Source organism: Triturus cristatus, chromosome 3_2 (assembly GCF_964204655.1).
Source record: "Triturus cristatus chromosome 3_2, aTriCri1.1, whole genome shotgun sequence".
In the NCBI taxonomy this organism is placed as follows: Eukaryota; Metazoa; Chordata; class Amphibia; order Caudata; family Salamandridae; genus Triturus; species Triturus cristatus.
Window position 1 is genome coordinate 1222720416 of NC_140584.1, and position 21688 is coordinate 1222742103.

Consider the following 21688-nt stretch of genomic DNA (forward strand, 5'->3'; position numbering starts at 1 on the left):
CATCTCCAGGTGGCTTCCCTATAATTGGCTGTGTGTGGTATTGTATGTGCCTCTGTAATTCAAGCAGGCTACATTTGTGTACAGGCAGAGTTGTTAGATGGTAGTGATTAATATGAGAGTCTGGATGCCTAATGCATTGGTGGTATTCATGTGAGGCCTACTCGTGTACATTGTGAAGAGTTGCCACATCCTTGTGCTTGCTGTCAGCAATAGTTGTGTGTGATTCCAACATTATACCGTGATATTGTCTTGCTTGATGTGTTGTCTCTATACAGGTCAATGCCCATCAGAAGCAATTATTGTGGAAAGCCATCGCCCAGAAAGTGGGGGCCCTGGGAGTCCATCACCGGTGCAGTGTCCACAGTCGTAAGAGGTGCAGAAACCCTGCTGGGAAGTTCCTTCTTACACCAAAGGGGCACGCGCTGGACCCTGACTCCCCTGATGGCCCATGTTCTGCTGGTGCCCTACCCGTAGCTAGATGGACACTTGAGAGCACACCAGCAGCTTGGAGAGGGTAAGTATTGTGCATGCTCTGCCGTTGTGCTCTTACATTTTTCTCCTTTTACAGGTGGAACATTCTAAACAAAGGATAAGAGTGACTCATATTTCAAAGCTGATAATTGTTGTACCATGGGTGTCTTCATTTTGCACATGACGTTTGTGTTGGGTTCTAGATTCACAGGTGATGAAGGGACATCAGAGTGTAAGAGAAACATCACTTGGTAATGTAGCATGATGCCTACAAATGTGCAAAGTTGTGTGTGACTGATGTCCACCAAGGACACTTTACTCCTTTGTGTAATGAGAGTTGTTCCTCAAATGATATGTGCCACTTCCACTCAAGTTCTCACATGTGCCATAGTTGACAATGGGAAGCAGATATATTTCCTGATTTAGGCTTTGAAATGGTAGTCATGTTTGACATTGTGGGATGTGCATTCATACTAGTGCCATGTGTTTTGCTGTTTACATGATTGTATGTATACCAAGTGATTTTATGTTTGCTGTCTTCTGGCCACATGCATGTTCAATGGTAAGGGCCTGTACATGTATGTTGATAATGACAGTGATTGGCATTTGCATGTGTTGTTAAATGTGGCAAGGGCAATGTTGATATGTTGTGGTTATGTGGGCTGTTGTGTGCACCCAAACAGTGTGTGACATGTGTGAGTTTCTGTGACCAACGTTGTCATGATGTCCACTTCTATTCATTACGGCCTACTGTGGGCTATGTTTGTAATGGAATGAGTAGTCTCAGTTGTGTTCCACATCCAGGTCATCGATGCCAAAGATGTGGTAGTGAGTAGTTATGTGGAGTACCCGTGTCCAATGTAGAGGGTGTGCTCACATAAAGCTGATATTCATGTGGCATGCGACATGAATATGTGGTATGGTTATCTGTGGGTATTTGTACACTACTGTGGCCTAGTTTTAGTATGTGCAAATCATTTATGCTGGTCATTTGCCTTATATATTGTTCACAGATGTACCTCTGTTTCAATGTGTTGTGTGTAGATCTACATCCTAGGCCTTGCAATACTGGACCGTGATACGGAGCTAGAATGCGGTGATGGTGTAGCCAAAAATCTCAATGTGTAGTTGGGATGTCTGTGTTAGGGGTCTCCTACCATGGATTTATGTTATTCATCTGACAGTAGAAATTCATCCCCTTTGTACCCACACAAATTGTAGTGGCCCATGTATGTGCAGTTGTGTATGGTAAATTGATGGTGTTATTGTTATGAAGTGTGCGGGATGATTGTGGCCAGTAGTCTCACACCTGTTTCCACTGTCTCTTCAGCATCAACCATGCAAGGCACAGGAGACCGTGCAGATGACTTTGGGGAGACAGCTATATTTAGTGGCTCTGGTCAGAAGACTGACAGCAGCGGTGTCATAGTCTCGGAGAGTGAGGGCCATGCCCTGGAGGATAAAGACTTGTCATCTTCATATTCGGTGAAGTCAGGCTCCAGTGGAAGCTCTGTGGTGGTGGACCCCACAGAAACTGTGTCTACACCACCCTTGTCCACCACCTGCGATTCAAGCGTCACCCTCCCTGCTGCTTGCCACCAAGTTGACCTCATCTACTCCCATAAGGAGTGTGATGTCTCTTTTGCCCCAGGCACCTCATCCCCAGCCCCAGTGCCCCCAGCTGCCCTGGGTGAGGAGACTATTTTCCTCCTAAGGCAGATCTCTTTAGGGCAGACTGCACTGCTGAGTGCCCTCCAGGGTCAATCCAACATCATGAAACAGATGCTGGAGTTCCTGGAGGGCATTCAGAGACGCCTGTGTGCCCTACAGAGACCTCTTCAGGCAATGGCCTTTTCACAGACAGCAGCCTTTCACCAAGGCCATCCTTTTACCCCTCCACCTGCCTCGTCCACATCCCATTTCCCTTTACCCATACCCATCCCACACAGATGCAAACATAGGCACACACAGACACCAACATCCACATGCACCACACCAAAACACAGAAAGACTTCCATACATGCACCCACCGAACAGACACTTACCTCTGTCAGTAGTAGCACAACACACATACCCACAGAGCACCCACCATCAGACACAGCCCAATCACAACCACCTTCAGACTCACAGACACCAGCAACAGGTACACAGCCTCAATGGACCTTTGTGCCACTGATGCACTCAGATGATGCAGGGAATTTCAGCAGAACGACTTCAGTGCACACTGATCCATACAGTGCAATTCGGAATAGGGCAGTCGGAGGACCACCGTCAGTCTGCACGGTGGTCCATGGATCACCAGACTTGTAATTAAGCCCTTAGACTAGAGCAATCCTTCCCACAACTCTTCCCTAAACTAAATAAACACACAAAAACAATTTATGAACATTTACAATACAATGTTAGACTATTTCCAAATAGCAAAGGACTACAGTACCTAGAGACAATAGCCAAATCATTTCTCTAAACACAACCTCTAACCAACAAAAAATAGTCCTAAACATAACATCAAACACATACCTAATTTGTAATCATTTTTTAAAAATATAAATCTATTATTATGTTGAGAAAACTAAATATTAATGTAGCTGTTGATATTGACATAATGAACGTATTTTTAATATTATTTAAAAAATAGTGCAAATTAAATCAACACCAAAGAAAAAACTACCTAAACATGCTTATACTAATACATCATGGGGTATATTCACAAGAACGTGTGATAACTACCGCAAGAGTAGTGTAATACAAATTTCAATATCGCAGCCTATCGGGGGAAAATAACCCCATGCCAACGTGGAATTCAAAACAAGGCGGTAGCATGCGATAGTCACCAGATAACGTGCCAAATCTTCACGTGAAAATAATCTCCAAGCCACTTAAATGCGATACGCAAACGCAAAAAAATATGCGATGAGGCCAACCGCGGAAAAAAAGTAGTGAAAACAGGCCTGCCAATCCCACGCGTCTGGCAGAACAATGTACCATAAAAACCACAGAAAAAATATACCAAAAACATTCCAAAGTGCGTAGCAACATGGATGCACCCTGACACAGCGCAGGGGCCAACTCGAACCCCACAACCCCCACAGACTACCAGCAAGGAACAACGGGTCGGGGAAGGCCAAGGAGAAGAGGGAGAAGAAGATGGGGTGCAGACCGCAGGAAAACAAAAGAGGTGACAGAACACTACCAGCAACTGACCCACTAGCAGACCACCTGGATTGCAGTCGGAGTGCTAAGGTGGCCAATCCAGGAGGCCAAGAGGCGCCAGCATGACATGACTACCAAACCCAGGCACAAACACGTTGCCAACAGGAAGGCAGCAACGGCGACAGGAGGTGGCATTCCAGCGCCACCGGAGGAGCTAAAGAAAACCCAGGCCACAGTCATCAGTGTGGAGACGGTGCAAGGAGTAGGGAGTACGGAAACAGTGCGATAGGACCTGACACAACATCAACAGGGAGTGTAACAAACAGGGACTGGGGGACGGGTGGAGTGGGTACAATGGCATACATGCACATCGAGGTGTAGCACACTGCACACCCACAATCACCCAGGTCCATGGGCCCAATCCCCTTGGCACACTGCAGCACACACACATAGCACAAAGAGCCCACCCACATTTACATCTACGAGGAGTAACGCGCATAGCCGACATTGCAGAACAGAGGACACAACTGGATCCGCACATGCACAGAAACATGCCTTCCACATCTGACAGAGCCGGAAACTGGGAAATGGAAATGTACGCGTACGACATCACATCCTTCATGTAGTCCAAATGCACACTGTCCCGCAGAAGAATCCTGCACCCCCAAACAGTCACAATGTACATTGCCATACAGTCTGCAAGCAAACCTGCAAAATACGCCAACATATATGTCAATGCAAAGTCAATACGCACCTCTCCTTCACATCGCAGAGGGGCACACAACACCTTCAGCAGAGCACAGAAAACAACACATCAGTGATGCCGGAGAGGACCACCACACCGTCGACACCGACACCCTACAACAGCACATGGATATCCCACGCAACCCCCCACCAGGACCCGGACAGCCAAGCTACTCAGAGGAGAACATCGAGCCTGAAACAGACCACACAGCAGGAAGCACCCGCAAGCACAGCTGGATCACAACACTTCACCCACCCACACATCGCACCCCAATGCCATGTTCCTGCACACCAAAAGGTGTCCCAACAGGTGTGGGGGGACCGAACCCATGGAATGCAAACCAGGACACATACGTAGGTGTCCATCACCCTTCAGGGGCCACCAACACCCCACTAAGGAGACCCACACTGCCATAGAGACACATGCAGTTGCACATTCACAGTACAGCACCACGGGCAGGGGTGCTCAAATAGCAGTCACACACCCATGTTGGCTCTGCGTACGATGGCCCTGGCCATCCCCTCACGAACTGAGTGGGTGATGACAAAGCTACATGTCCAAGCTCCAACCCACTGCCTGCGGTGACACGTCTGCATCTGATGTACACAGCACAATGTAATGGTGTCAGGCCCAGGGCCCTCATGCATACAAGACCACAGGGACACACGCAGATATCATATTGAACTGGCTACGGGCACATGCGCCCGGTCCCTTTATTGGCAGGGCCACATGTACAGTGATGCCGATGCTGGATGTGTGTGGGGTGAGTGTAAGCCATTCCGTACAGAATTTCTGGTGCTGGCAACCACTTGAACATTAGACAGCAGTGCAACGGAAACAGAAAACACATGCATAAAAGAGTCAACTGCTGAGCAACATGGAGGGAGCTGTATAAAGTCCAGAGGACACCCAAAATGCAAACAGAAGTGTCCGTGAGTTGCAGTGCACTGGGGATAGGAAACTGTGCCTCCTGCGGTGATGCCATGTTCGGGCTGGTCAGGACTCGATTTGGTGTGTGAGCCCTGGTGAGACACTGTTGGGCCCGGTAGCTGGGTAAAACACAGGGCCACAGAGAAATGGCGTTGATGACCCCAAGGCCAATGCTTCAGGGGCCATCCAATATCTCTGAAGAAGGGGTCCTGGACCTGACAAGTACAGAGTTAGTGGCCTCGGATGCTCAGCGGCTGGCACAGGCACCCAGCCACAGGACGGTGACTTGTGGTGCAGTCAGATGGGCCATGCGACCTGAGCGGGTCACCATCAATGGCCAAGGTGTATGTTGCAGAGGGTTTCGGGGGAAAGTGGAAGGTGTCCTGTGGGGCATGACGCCGAAAGGTTTGATTTTATCCGGAAGCAGCAAATGAAGGAGTGGAATGCGACAGCCTTGTTGCCAACACCAATTCGGTATCAGCTACATGAGGATGAAAACTGCCCCCTAGTCCATAGATTCAGACGCCACCAAAGTTCGACCAGAGAGTGTCCATGATTGTCGGGAAACAGACTTAGTGGCACCGGGGCTGAGAGGGGATGCTGTCTGCGATGATGCTGGTACGCTGATATGAACTCAGCCATTTCAAAATGAAGAGTCTGTGACCTACTGGTCAGCAGTGGCCCCCTGCCACGTGTTGTTGGCTGGCGAGGCACACAGTTAGAGACACAAGGGCAGTTGTCGGTAGTGTTCGATCACCTCCGAAAAGCTGATCTTGTTCCCTCTGGACTGCAACGCGTCATCCTCTTATGCCTCTCCGTGTGTGCGATGACATGTATTCTGCCTTTTGAATAACCGATATTCATTTCCAAATCTGTGACCCACTCGTGCGCAGCATAGGCCGAGGGCAGTAGTCCGCATTGGGCCAAAGACACGTGTGGTTGTGATGCCATGCACAGACTTGTAGGCACCACATCAAAGTGAGTATAGTGACTTGTTCTATGCCTTAAATGGTGTTCGCTGCCATGGTGTAATCAAGACTCAGTTCCAAATGTGTGACCTACCTGACTGTGATGTAAGCCTGAGGCAGCGGTCAGCATAAGCCATTCACCGAGTGTCACCGGCACAGGTTGGATGGCCTCACCTGCCTGCGTAGTTCAGGTTCAGTGGAACCACCTGTTGGGACACCTCCATGTATGTGACCTGGGTTTTGTCCGGACTGAGCCGCATCTTCCTCTTACTCCTCTCCATCCGACCACTGGTGTGGACTGTGCCTAGGTGCTGGATGTGGTACCTACTGGTCCGCAAGGTAGTCATGGTCCCTCATCCACGTACCGCTGGCTGGCGTTGAACTAGGTTAGTGGCACCACGTGTCGCCGGCTGGCGTTGAACAGGGTTAGTGGCACCACGTGTCACAGGGTGGCGTTGAACAGGGTTAGTGGCACCACGTGTCACCAGCTGGCATTGAACAGGGTTAGTGGCACCATGTGTCGCAAGAAGCCCATACGGAACTATACCTCACTGATCGGGTGGGGCCTGATGCTGTTGCCGCTGGCCCGGATTTGGGGTCACGGCCATTCATGACTCATGACACAGTTTCACACATGGGACCTACTATGCCGAGGAGTAGGCCTGAGGTGGCAGTAGAGTACGTCAATGAAAAATGACTAAAGCAGGCCCGGGTCGTGGAGGCCGTGTTGGTCTGAGGAGGCTGACAGGAGCTTGTGCCGTAATGTGGTGGGCCCTCCTTGACACACGCCAGTGTCGGCAGGTGATCAGTGAGGCCTGGCTGTGCAGGGGCAGGCCTGACAGCTTCGTGGTCCAGTAGGCACACAGCATCGCAGGCAACTCTGCTCTAGAGGATGGTGTCGGCCTCGCGGCAGGGTGAGAGTCGCTGCCCTGGCAGAAAAGTTGGGCGTTTTCCGGAAGAGGACCACACCCAGGGCTACGTGATTCCTATTCACACCCCTCCACTGGTGTGGCGTACGCCGGGCCATCCCACTTCAATCATGCTTAGGGGGGGACATAACAGGCAAGATTTCTGTAAGGTCCCCAACTGGCTGTGCTACACTCCATACATCAGAAGTTTATGTCGCCATGAATATGGGTCTGTGCTGCATACTGTGGTCTGTCCAGCACATCTCTGCCACTCTTGGCATTGTGTACTTTTCCAATCATGGTACTACTGCATCCTTAACACATGCCTGTTTGCCACCTCTCCCCACATTCGGCTGTTGTGTGGCTGAGGTGCCATGCCGTTGACGGCTCATGTTCACGGCTTGGCCAGGTAACCATTGTGAGTTGTTCTGTCATGTCTGGTGGATGTGCATGTTGTTGTGCATGTTGGTTGTGATTTTGTGACGTGTGCATTGCAAGAGTTGTGATTTGCATGGTTGTGGAGTTGGGGTGAGTGGGGTGTTCATTTGGAACTTGCCAATGGGCTGTGCATTTCCCTTGGTGCCATCATTGGAACTCTGGTTGCTGATGGACTGTCGGAGGATGGAGAAATCATGCACACTGGCTGTGTATATGAAGGCGACATTGTTGGAGGTTCCACGGTGTTTTGTTGTTGCATGCACATCGGGTTGGGACGTGTGCTTTCTGTTGCGGTGATTGTGTGCTGTGTCACCAGGGGGCACAGGTGGAACATGTGTGCTGTGGATTGCCCCCAACACATGCGTGCATCCTGATATGGCGTATGATCCTTGCTTGGTCTCCAGCACGACCTGCGCATTTTGTTGGATGTATGGTGACTGGGGTACCAGGGTGATGGTGAGGTCCAGGACAGGTGTGAGGGACTTGGATGTGGCTGGCAGTGAGACTCCTCCGACTCTGGTGGGTGTTGGTTGGGGGGTACCAAGGGCCAACAGGTGCAGCCAAGCCAGCAGCTTGGTGTGGGGTGGGATGTTGGTTGTCCGCTGTGTTGGTAACATAGGCCTGTTGGGCGATGATTGTCGAGATGCGTAGTATGGTTGTCCCTTTCAGCCTGTGGTGGACGGTGACGTTGTCAGATGTTGGGTCTGTGAGGCTGGTACACTTCCTGGGGGTCTGCTGTCTTTGTCTGTACTATGTCTGTTGTGGTCCGGGGAGGTGTTCTGGGTGTGAGTTGTGGTCCCGAGGTGGTGTTGCTGGGTGTTGTGGCCCTCTTGAGTGTACGGGCCGCATGATGGGTGGTTCCATGGGATCTGTTGCCCTTCTGATGTGGCCCTGGGCTGTGCTCCCTTTTATTGTGCAGGCTGCCGTCTGACTTAACACCAGGTCAGAGCAGGTGTAGATTTCCTAGTGCTAACGTGCCTTATTGCCTGTTTTGTGTTCTTATCGCAGTTCTGTCTGGTCGTTGAGAATGTGTGATGTTGTTGTGGCTTCTGGCACGGGATCGCCCATTCTGCATCTCATTAGCGATAGTTGTGGGGGGCCTCTGTGGCAATGTTTTTTGCGGCTGCTATTGCAAGTAAACTGGTGCTGTGGGCTGTTAACACCAGCTCGTGAATGGAGCGATAGATTTATCGCAACTTTGGCTGCGATAAAGTGCCGTTGACTCAGCGATAGTTTCTTGTGAATATGGCCCTACATATTTTTCATAAAACAATACACTCAATATAAAATTATCAAAAAATAATTAAACATGTATTATTTCCCAAAATATTAAAATATTTAAAATTACTTACAGTTTTGTAGTTGCAGAGCTCTGCAAAAATCCGGGAAAAATGCAAAAAGTAATCTACAAAACTTTAGTTTAAAAAAGTTAACAAGCCCAAAAAAAAATTTAAATACAAGGTAGTCAAAATAAATCCCTCAAATTAATCCAGTTTGTCTTCAAACCATAAAAAATCCAAAAAATAGATTTAACAAAAGAACTGCTACAGGAAAATTGAAAAAAAGGAAACCATTAAAAAGTATTAGTTTATAATAAACAAATACAAACATTCCTTATTTCCTTAACCCCTTCCATGCAGGGCGGATTCCCCCGCTGTGCTGACTGCTGCTTGCGCGGGCGTGATCATGACGGAACGGTTCCGTCATGAGCACAGCTCAACCGACGCTCATGACGGAACCGTTCCGTCATGAGCGTCGAAGGGGTTAAAAAAAAAAGTAAAACGCATCTTCTGTTAAAAAATATGCCCGGAACAAAACACTGGTAAAAAAGAAACACAACACCCTCCTGCACAAATATTTACATTTCGAAATTTAACATTTCATAATACAACAAAACGTACAACAACATTTAACCTACTAAACTACATATAACTAATAAACTACAACACTGTCTGCTGTAAACGAAAACATGAATTCACGCTACGCTGTTAAAGATTGCAGGGATTTGTTAGCATGAGCTGAAAGCCATTTTGTACTTGGCAGCCATTTTAGTTAGCTATGTGCTAGCCATTTGCTTTCTCCCTCTTCCAGAACCTCGCACAAGCTCAGAAGAGCCTAGCTAGTAGAATGCACCTGCTCCTAGTATAGAACTGTCAGGCTGTTCTAACTGATGTCAGCAACTCATTACACCTCCTACTTGTTGACTGTGCAGTTTCTGTATGACCATCTATGTGTGTAACTCTTCTCATGTGTACTTGTACCGCCTTCTTTTGAGCCCCTGTGAGGGTATACAAGGCCCCTGTTCTCTGTACTCCTTAGAATGCCTCCTACAGTGACTTGAGGGTACTGTGTGATGCAATCTCCCTCATGTGAGGTTTAATAAATGCATTTTTTTTATATTACACCTTCTGTGCCAATCTCTTCTTTGTTGATTTAAAAGGACCAGGTGTATCAGTGCAACCCCTGAAAAGGTTTTGATTTCTTCAACGCCATACACTACCCAAAAAATGCTACATTACACAACATTAAAAATAATATACATACATATTCTATATATAACTTAGCTACCTCCCCAACCTTCAAATTACCTTAAAAATAACTATAAGCTTACCTTTCCCGAAGAAACGCAGCACCCAACCGTGATCTTTCTTCTCTGCGAACGACCAAAAAACAACAGAGAGAGAATACAAAACACAGTTAGTTGTAAAATAAATGGCTGCCTAGTAAGACTGGAAAAACAACAATTTCTCCATACAAATCAATTGGAAAATGAAATCAAGTCAAAATTATGTAAGTATATATTTTTTAAATATGAAAAAATATTCAACATGTCAAAAATGTTCATCAAATATTTTATAAAAATTGTAAAATATATATCAAATAATAGTATAATATGTACAATATTATTTACTATATATACACTTTTAAAATGTGTAAAGCTTATAAACATTATGTTTAAAATACTTAAAAAAATGCATGAAAATTACACATGATATGAATCAATATACCAATATATGAAATATGGAAAATACTGTACACATTTTTTTTTAGTATGTTTGAAAAATATAATGATAAATTAAATAATATTATAGTATAACTAATAATATTTAATATACATGAACAAATGTTATACATGTGAAACTATTATATGTTCATAATTTTGTTAACAATTTTAAAATACATATTACATAATACTATAATATTGATAACATTATTTAATATGTATTACAAATACATTTGTTAAACAACTGTAAGAAAAAGTGTATTACAAAATGTTACCATAACATACTAACAAATATGTTTCTAGAAACAATTCTAAATAAATATATTTTTTCTGTCTATTACTAATAAATGTTACTAAAAATTACTCCATTAAATAATATAATAAATATATAATATTATTTATTGTATGTTACAGCAATATATATTACTTAGCAAAAATGCAAATGTATGTTAATATTGTCTTCCAAATATACACTACCAATACCTATTGTATACCAATTATAGACTAATTTTTTATTTCTAATTATTACTTTTGAACATTTTCAAAAAATGTTTATATTGAATTCCAAATAATATACAATGTGTTATGTTTCGAAAAAATAAAACTGTTTTCATCTGAATAAAATGTTTTCAAACTTATTCAAACTTGCATTAAGTTGTTTTGTCTCTGCAAACATATATGTGTTTTTTTACTATTTAATGATTAAATATGTAAAATATAAATCCTACAATACCGGATTAATTATACCCATTTATGCTATTATAAGTTATTAAGCACAACAAAATATAATAAATTAATTCCATAAAAATATAAAAACTTTTTCTCCCACAAAATAACTTTCAAATGGGAATTTTCTCACCTGTAACACAAAAAACGAATGTTTTCCACCACATTTTTAGCTAATATAAAAAAACTATATACCAAATTATAAATATTTAATATTCCCACTACAAGATAGCACACTTAATTAACAGTAGTACGAAGTAAATCACGCATTCCAAATAACTTAAAACTTCTAACTAATAAAGTTTACCAAACTAAAAATTTAAATATACAACTTCCACTACAAAGCAAAATAATTCTGAGAAATTACTGGAGAGTAAACTTATACTCTCCACTCTCCACTTCCCACTCCACCATAACTTAACTTAACAAACATGTTAGATGGTAATATGCCAACATTCACCTTAAAAACGTAATTAATACTGATGTTCGGTAATAATATACATGCTAAGGGCCTGATTATGAGTCAGGCTATCCACTGACCACCAGACTCATGTTGATAGTCCAGCCACTGCCACATCAGCGGTCCGACCGCCCCATTACAAGTAGGACAGTCGGACAGCCATTGCACTCTCTCAACCGTCCGGGGTGGCGTGGCAGTCTTGAGGTCACAATATGCTTTACTGGACTACGAGTTTCCTTTCTGCCAAAGTTTTAATGGCAGTTCATCCTCCATGAAAACAATGGCGGAGAGGAAACAAAGTGGGCCCTACGGGCCCACTGTTGCCTCAGGGCCATGGGATGCATGGAGGGGGTATATATTGTGCTCCCCTGTGTGCATGAACCTCAATACCCACAGAGCATGAATTGCATCAGTCCATTTGCATGCAGGTACTGCCTTTGACGTTCCCATAGTGGTGCCCTATTTCAAAGGGCACCCTTTAGACAAAAGTGCACAGGAAGCTGATGGCCCGGAATGCACTACTCTTGATTAAGAGCCACCATCCCAAAGTATGGAAGTTCAATTTACCAGTAGGACAATGTTTTCAAGTAAGGTGCAACCGCCCACAGATATCCAAGTATAAGGACCAACCACATGTTCTGGACATGCAGTTAGACCATGGGCACTATCCTGAAATCACTGCAGCCAAACAAGCAAGAAATAACAACTGTGCCGCCTTACTGGAGAAAAAATTGAAGAAAATCACTACTGACAAAATAGTCTCTGTTAGCACCTTCAGTAATTTTTCAACTACCATCAAATGGGTGGTACGTACGAACTGGCACATTTTAAATAAAGGTAAATTACTTTGTCAGCTACTTCTATTTGCCTTTAAATGCAGTCAAACTTTCAAATACCAACTTGTACACACAAGACCTCTCCTCCCTCTAGCATCCATACAGGACACACTGTAAACCCATTTGCCAGTGAGGGGGTACTTTCCATGTGGATCCTGTGGGGTCTGTGCATACACTACGTAGTCCACACCTCTGGAGCTTGGACTCAGCACTAAATTACAAAATGCACACTAATGTCGACAGTGACAAGCTGATCTATTTGATCACATGTCCTGGTTGTCTCCGGTATGTAGGGATGACATCCAGGAGGATCAAGGTTCACATCAGTGAACCCCGGAGCACCATTTGGTGCAAACTAAACTCATCCAAGCTGACAACACACTTTGTAGACAAGGGACACACAGCAGATGAACTCTCCTCGACTGTACTAGACAAACCAACTATTCCAACTAATATTTGTGATGTGTTACGATTCTTTTTGTCAAGGACCTACGTTGAGAATGATATTCTGTGGACGGCTCTGTTCTAGATAGTTCAGTAAAGGGGGGGGGATTCATGGTGATCATATGGCTTTTCTGTTGGTGCCACTAATGAACAAAAAGTAGATGACCATAATCAGCCATATAGCAACACAATGACATTGTATGTCCTGCCCCCTAGCCTGTTCTAGATTTTTGACACATACAGGACGATAACTCTGGGGTCTTTAAGATTATAGTATAGGTCCCGGTGAAGTAGATTAGGTCACATCACCATTATTGTATGCACATTTTCACTGGTTGTTTTACATTGGATAGAGTAGATCAAGCTGTAGTGTGCTTGTGACATTTGGTAACATGGGTGCTATTTCATTGTGAATCTTGGTACTTGTTTCCACTATGTTTGTGACCTCACACTCGCTGAAGGCTGTGTTGCCGTACTTGTAGTTATTTTATTGAAAGTGACATGAACACATGTCACACATGATGGTTGTTTAACATCTTGTAATGTGCAAATATGGGGGCATATCAACAAGGCGGCGATAAAGCGGCGATAACTTTATTGCCTTATCAACAAGTTTTTCGGCGATAGCTACTGGATATTTATCGCCTTCCAAGCAAGCAATAATTATTGCTAATGACATGCAAGGGAGGCGTTCCTAACTGAAATTTCACGAAAAAAGTTGCTAACACAGCTGCTCCATATTAACAAAGTTATCTCCAAAATGCTTAGCTACAAAAAAACGCACGCTAACTCCCGCTAACTCCAGTTTCTAACATCTGATAAAACCCTGACTTAAACTGGATATAAGTGGGTGTATATAAGGGAGAGTTGGCCCGAGCTTCCCAGAAAAGCCACAGAAGCCATGGAGATAGTTATCCTGCAGCTCGGACTCCCACCAATGCAGCAACAACAACAACCACCCCCAATGCCACCACTACCTCGACCACCACCACACATGCAGTGACGAAGAAGACAGTGCTCAATGCGCAGATGTGTCTAACCCACAGACTTAAGGCCAGAGGAAGTTATAGCCCACTACAGGCTCAAAAGGACATCCATCCAGCACATCCTGACCCTCATTGTCCACAGGCTGACGCCACCAAAACAACCAATATCCCTGCGCAGACAAAACTGCTCGCTGTGCTGCACTTCTTGGCCTCTGGGACATTCCAACCAACAACAGCCAGAGTCGGTGGAGTATCACAGGCATCCTTCTCAACCTTCCTCCCCACTGTCTTGGATGCCATACACTGCCTGATTCCGCAGCACCTATACTTCCCCAATATTGTGCAGGAGCAGATTGCCATCAAGCAGGGATTTCATGACATTGCTGGCATACCACAGGTGATCGGTGCAATGGACTGCACACATTTACCATTTGTGCCCCCTGCGGACAGCGAACACATCTACCGCAACAGGAGGAGGTGTTCTTGGTATTGTGCTGGTGGAGAGTGTAGTTTGGAGTGTTGCTGTGTCCTGTCTAACGTGTTTTTCGGATTTTTTCACATTTAATTTACTTTCTACTGTCTACTGTCCTCAGTCTTGTTGTGTTTTGTGTGGGTTTTTTTACTATTGTCCTACTTGGGTTTTCTGTTTAGTATTCTGGGGTCGAGAACTGGGGTGTGTGGAGATGCCGGGGGGATGGGCAGGTCAGGGCGGATGTCTGAGGAGGCATTGGGGGGGCTTCCTGTGGCTGGTGCGGTGCTACCTGCCTCTGATGCTGGAGAGGGGAGGGCGCATCCTCCAGGGGTGTAGTGTTGCGGTGCGCAAGTTGCGGTGGGAGCGGGTGCGGGCGCAGATGCTACGCTGATTTAAGGTGTCCCGGACCGTGTGGCAGTGGAAGCACCGCTGGCAGGATATGTTGGCGCGGGAGGCGGACCTGCTTGTTTACACCGGTGTCCTGCCTGGCATCTAGGGTTGTAAGTACCAATTCCCTTGTTGTCCACAACTAATGTTACGCACATATATGAGTGATGTGTGTGAGAAGAAGATAAGGGGGCATATGTATCAAAAACCACATTTGCGATTCACAAATAGCGATTTTTAGAGAATCGCTATTTGAGAATTGCAAAACGTGAGGTATGTAAAAAATTTGCACATATTTACCAAATTCTGATTATTCCTTAATTGAGATTACTAAATTGCAAAATTGCAATTAAGGAATACCTTTCCATTCATTCCTAAGGGCCAGGAGGCCCATAGGAATGAATGGGAAGTCATTCTCAAATTGTGATTCCCAATTTGCTAATCGCAAAATCTGAATAATTTCTAAGGTGCAAGGGTGTCATGATGACGTCCTGATGCACCCCTGAAATGAGCATGTGTGCGCATATGGCGCACATACATGCCATAAGGGCATGAATGTGCGCCACATGGCACCTAGAAAAATGCAAAAAAGTGCTTTTTTATAAGAATTCGCAACATACCACCAACTTGAAGTTGCTGGTAATTTGCAATTTCTTAACGAGAAGTCGCACAACTTGGGTGCTTGTTACCTAGCATTTAAGGAATCGCAATTTGCGATTCCTTAAATGCTTTCGCCAAATTAATGAAACCCAAAAACAGCGAGTCATCATTAGTGCGTTGCGAAAAAGGCTCATACATCCAGTTTTTAGATTTTGTATTCGCAAATGCTGTTTTCTTGCGAATCGCAGCGTTTGCGAATACAAAATCACGTGATACATATGCCCCAAGATGTTTTAATGCAGTTCCAAGACCGTGATACTGTAACAATGTGGTTAATGCAATGCGACTTGCGATAAATACTTGCGCATGATGTTCTTGACCTTGGATTTGCATGACACACTCTTCCCACTACAGAGTGTGCAACAGTACGGAAGGTGTTGGAATAGTGTAGAAAAATACACATTATTGATGTGTGCCATGCAGTGCAAGGTGGAGTGATAATTGGCGTTGCAATGACCACGTAGAGTAACTGTGCCACTGGCAATACCACATAGGAATGGACATTCCCGGTGTCCAACATCCCAAAAAACACATGCCTAATGTGAGCGAATACTCAGCAGGAAGGGTTGCAGGGGCATGGCGGTATCAGCGTTAGTGCTTGGAGATGGGGAGCAATGTTGCCTGTCAGAGGTGTAGCGGAAGTGTGCCACAGGCCATATCTGCAAGGTAGGAAAAGGAGCAGACTCACAATCAGGTCCCTCTGGGGCGGAGAACATGGCATAGGCCAGCTGGTTGGATCGTTGGGTCCTTTGATGTGCCATGGAAATAGAGTTGGATGTTAAGGTATGTTTACCCAGTTTTGTGGATGGCTGTGTGATCCTGGGTGCACATCTTGAATGTGACTCTAGCTTTGATGTGGAGACAGTGGAGTGTGCGCAGGTGGTGGGAGGTGTGACAGGATCCTGGCAGTGTGATGATCAGTCCTGTGGTTGAATTTGAGATGTCCTGCAGCTTGCGGTTGTGGTTCATGTTAAATATGTCATGGACTGTGTTGCCATAGTAGGGTGAGCTATTGCACAGGGCATGAGTGAGTATCTATGTGTGTCTGAGTAGGAGTCATTTGAGGGTCTGACATAGGAGGCAGAGTGTGTGGAAGCACAATGATGAGACCGGATAGATCTTGCAATTATCTTTGACATTGGAGTCCATGATGGATTACATGTCGCATGCTTGGGCCGTGTTGTAGTGTGGGTCCCCCATGCCGTGTGAGGAGTGTAATTACATGTGTGGAGGCTTTGATGCATGATGGGTACTTTTTGTGTGTTTTTGCACACTTGTATGCAGCTCTTTGACATTCATCTAGGAAGCTCTGCCATGGATTTACAGTACTTTTGTTTGCTCTAGTTGTGTGGGCTGGATGTGTCGAGGAGGAGTTGGTAGTCATATGCCTATGATACAATGTTCAGTCCATAGCTAATCACGATTGTGGCGTGCAGAGACATGTAGATGTGAAAGATTGTAGGGCTGAAAGAGGATCTCTGGGGGACTCCACGGCTGTTTGTTGGAGGCTCCAAGACAACAGAGGGGTGTCTGCCCCACACGTATGTACATTGAGGAAGGAGCGGATCCAGTTGAGGGCCTTGTCTTGGATCCCTTTCTTGTGGAGTCTGCATATTGGTGGCCTTTGTGAGACAGTGCTGAAAGCCGCTGCGATTGGTCAAGGATGATGAGTAAAATGGTTTATTTGCGCTCCGTGTGGATGAGGTGCCTTGATATTGGGTGAAACAACTCAGATGTGCATCTCGGCCACCAGTGATGTTTTGGCTGTGCAGCCTCTGCTTCCACATGTTTGTGTGTGGATGCCATTCAAAGTAGGCCCAGTCATGTTGCCAACATGAAGTCCACACCACAGGGATGTTGCATTGTTTGTCACTGTAACAATTCATATGGTGAATATGCCACGTTTGCTGGGGTTTTACATATAACAACACATATTTGCGTTTGTCCTCTCACAGATGGACGCCAACCGATCACCCAGGGGGACATTGACCATTTCTGGGACCCACACGCCACTGGTGAGTAGTGACAAGAAATATTGGCATGTTGCGTGGTCATGAGTGTCTGTGCCAAATACAGCATGTTGTTGATTAGCAGCATGGATGTGTATCGCATGTCAATTGCCTATGATGTGCAGAGGTATTCAGCCTTTCCGTACTGTGTCTAATATGGTAATGTAAAGGAGTACAATGCATCTCATTCAGAGTTGTGAGTTTGTCCATCAACAGTCATTGATACACATGTCAATGTATGTGCCTATTTCCGAGCTAATAATGCTGCCAACTAGGCATTTACACTGCAGTTGTGATGGCAATAGGCCACTAGCATTTACTCCTATGTTCATTTGCGCAGCCTAAGCAATATGGCACACTTACATGCGGTTGACATCGTCCAAGGGGCGTACAGTGGGTGTAGCATTGTGCACAATGAGGCAGTGCTATTATGTCTGTACAAGGTCATACATCTTGGCACAGTGATACCTAAGGTATGCTGCATAGCACAGAAGCAGAAGTGGCAGGGTGTAGCTCAGATCCAATATTGTCAATGGTGTGTTACACAAACACATTCCATGGATGTGTACGTCAATTGAGAATTGATATTTGTGCACTGCAATGTGTTGACAGGCTATGTCCGTGTGGACATACCAGGCTGGAATCAGGATCATGTGTACCAACTCATCTGACACAATTGGTGACATCACTTAACACACATTTCATAGACATGCATTAGCTCTGCATCATTTTATGTCACATAGATGAGGTAATCAGGACTGTGGCAACAAGATCTGTGTGTACACATTAGCCATAACAATTACACAATCCTCATGACCCCAGGGTGCCATTACAATGTGTAATCCGTTGTAACAGTTTGCGTAGTTGAAGCATGCGTGCTCATCTCTACTATGGAGTGCGATTGGGGGTTACAACACATGCATGACTGGCAGTTGTGGGTCAATGATGTATCCCCCTCGCAGTGGATGACTATTACCAATTGCATAGTAATGCTGGAGTGAGTAAGTGCCTAAGTCCGCATTCATACCCTAAACATGTTTCCATGTGTGCGGCATGATGCAGCATGATTACAAGTGTGAGTAGGGCAGTCCTAGGCCTGTTATTGTGCATGTAGTGTGAGACTACAATAGGTAGGTATTCACACCTGCACACATACACCCTTGCCTGTCTTGGCACTGACTTGATGTTCTGCATACAGTTCCTGGGGGACACACATGGCTGCACATGTACATTTTAATTCTGATGCAGCTGTCTGTCACAGGTCGGGAGAGGGTTGAGCTGTGCATGTAGGGGTTATGCCTCCCGAATGAAGTCAATTGTACAGGTCACACACAGCCCGGTTGTCCAAAGGTGTTATGTTTGTAGCGTATCCTTAGCTTTCAGATGTGTCAGTGCATGTCCCATGCCATGCACTGTCATGTCAGCCTCAACAGCATGTAGTTATTTAATCATGCATAGACATTGTGTTTAACAGGTCAGTCCTTGACTTAACATGTTGTTTTCCACTTGTGGTACGGTTACATAGTGTAGGGGAAAGAAAACTGACATAGATTTTTATTCTCTCTCAGACAACATGACACCTGAGGAACAGCACCGGTTCCAGGTCGCCAAGGACCGGTACCTCCATGTGCGGAAGGGACACAAGGGTTACTGGTTGATGGCACGGAGGTACCGGGCCGAGAGGAGGGCAGGGACCTGGCGTCGCTGCCAGAATGTATCACCACTGGCAGCGGCTGTACACCATCCACCACAGGCGTTGTCGTGGGATCCCGGGATGTCGATCCCCCTGCTGCCACACCCGCACCGGTGCCAGGCCAGCATGCACCGCCACCTGCACCAGCCACAGCCCCAGCACCAGCCCCCACACCAGCACCAGCACCGGCACCAGCACCAGTACGGGTACCGGCACCAGCCCCCGCACAGGCCCCCATGGACCCTGGAGTGGTACAGATAATGAGGATCCTCCAGGGCCACACTAGCCTCCTATAGGACCTCCGGCATGAGTTCCTCTACTTGAACAGGCAGATCTACGAGATCAGGGCCCACCTCGGACTGCCCTAAACACTGCCCCAGTTCTCACCCCCCCTTCTCCCTTCCCACACTGTCCCCCTTTTATTATTATGTTGTGTGATGTCCTAGTTGTATGTGTTGTTTAGCATAGGTTACGTGTAGGCTTAGTTAGGGTTAGTTTTAGACTGGTTTTACTAATTGTATTTTATAGGATTTGGGGATAGGTTTCATTTATCTTTGGGTGGGGTGTTGATGTATTTATTCTTTTTCTGTGTTTGTAAATAGTTAGTGAAGATAGTTTTAGGTAGAATTCATATTTGTACTTAGGTTAGGGCTAGAGTTAGGGACATAGATTAGTGTAGGTTATCATTTTATATATATATGTCTTTGTATAATAAATCGTGTTAACCATAGATTTCTGCCAGCACTTATATCATGGCTGATGCGGGGGAGTGGGTCTTGCACCATCGTGTGCAAATCAAACCATCTTTGGAGTAATCATTGTGTGTGTAACTATGGTCGTGACCTGTCACTCAGCAGGATGGATTGAGCCCAGATACCTTAGATGTGAGCACAATAACCTTGCATGTCTGATAGATTAGCAATTATGGGTTACGGCCTACTCTGGTGACAGTTCATTGTGATCTCCAACATCTCACATGTTCCTGGCCATGGCCAATCTATCTCTATTCCATGCATGCTGTTGGTCATTTGTGTGTCCATTGTTAATGTCACATGGCACAGCAGTGTCAGTGAGTCACATGAGTCATATGAGATTGAGTATTGAGTTTGGAATAGAGGTCACTCACAGGTGTCTTGGAATATTAGCACTGTCCGGAATACAGACTTAACTTCGAGTTTCTTGCTTTTGTGACACACTTACTCATTACAGTAATGCCTTGGGACCTGATGATGTAGGTTTGCAGATACACAGTTGTGCTGCACACAAGTGGTGACATACGGCATTGCTCCCTGTACCAACAGTGCCATAGCCACTCATCCCAGCTGTTACTATCGCATTGTCTCATAGTGATGACACCCTTGTAATCTTGCCACTGATCCAGACTATATGCTGAGTGCAGTTTAAATGACATCCGTGGGCACATTGGCCAATATGTGTGCACTTCATGGCAGTGCTCAGAAGCAGCTTTTGCATAGGTTTTGCACAGGTAGGAGCTGACTGACGCAATGCACTTTGGAATCAGTAAGTATTGTGGACTCAACTTCAGTGTGGCTTAGTTTGTAGTTCCATATATGTATGTTAGACCTATGCCCTTGGGTCTCCTCAGCAATGTGAATCTATTGTGAACACCTAGAGATGTGACATGCAATGTGCTACATCACAACAATCTTTGGCCAACATGTCCCGTGTTTGGCTATATGCCAGGAGATTATGCTTTGCTATCCTTCTTTGCGACACTACTTGTGTCCTGCAACAGACTTGTACATGTTATCACAGATGCATATTGTGAGAAAGTGGCTATACTGTTCCCAAATTGGTACGGTGTGCACAGAGTCCACAGTCACCAGAGTTTGGGCAGAGGTTAAAGTTAGATATGACCTTACTCTATGAAGTGTTAGCTTGGTCAAGCAGTAAGGCAGTATCAGAGGACAGTGTAAAGCCTTTGTTGTACACACTCAGTCAGCAGGTGGTCTCACACACTCAATAACTGAACTCAAGGCCACTGTTTTTGATAGAAAAATATATGTTTGTTTTATTTTGTAATCAACAATAGGCATCAACAGAAACTTACTCAGATTGCGAGGCTTTAGTTACATACTTTGGCAATGTGCCATTGACTTTGGTAGGTAATAGTTACAAGTTGTTGCAATAGGCAACACAATTTCAAACACAATAATACATTGAGCTCAATGTGAGTTTGAAGTGATTTGCTAATGATTACTTCCAGGATAACTTTTCATGGCCTGGATCCTATATTCAGTCCTGTGCAAGGTCTTGGAAACATGTGAGTATATCCGTTGTAGTTGCTGTTGTGATTTTCAGGAAATATTTCCTAGGAAGAAATTTTACTGCCAATGATTTCCTATGGAAGAAAATAGTGTGATTGGTAAATACGATT

At 45.3% G+C, this 21688-nt stretch overlaps 1 long non-coding RNA gene across 1 annotated transcript; it reads left to right on the forward strand.

The window, feature by feature from the left end:
* Nucleotides 1-299: 299 nt before the first annotated feature.
* LOC146859508 (uncharacterized) lies at nt 300-21505 on the forward strand. Its single transcript, XR_014980131.1, has 3 exons — nt 300-514; nt 17544-17603; nt 19166-21505. It is a non-coding gene; the product is annotated as an uncharacterized LOC146859508 (long non-coding RNA).
* The last annotated feature ends 183 nt before the right edge of the window (nt 21506-21688 follow it).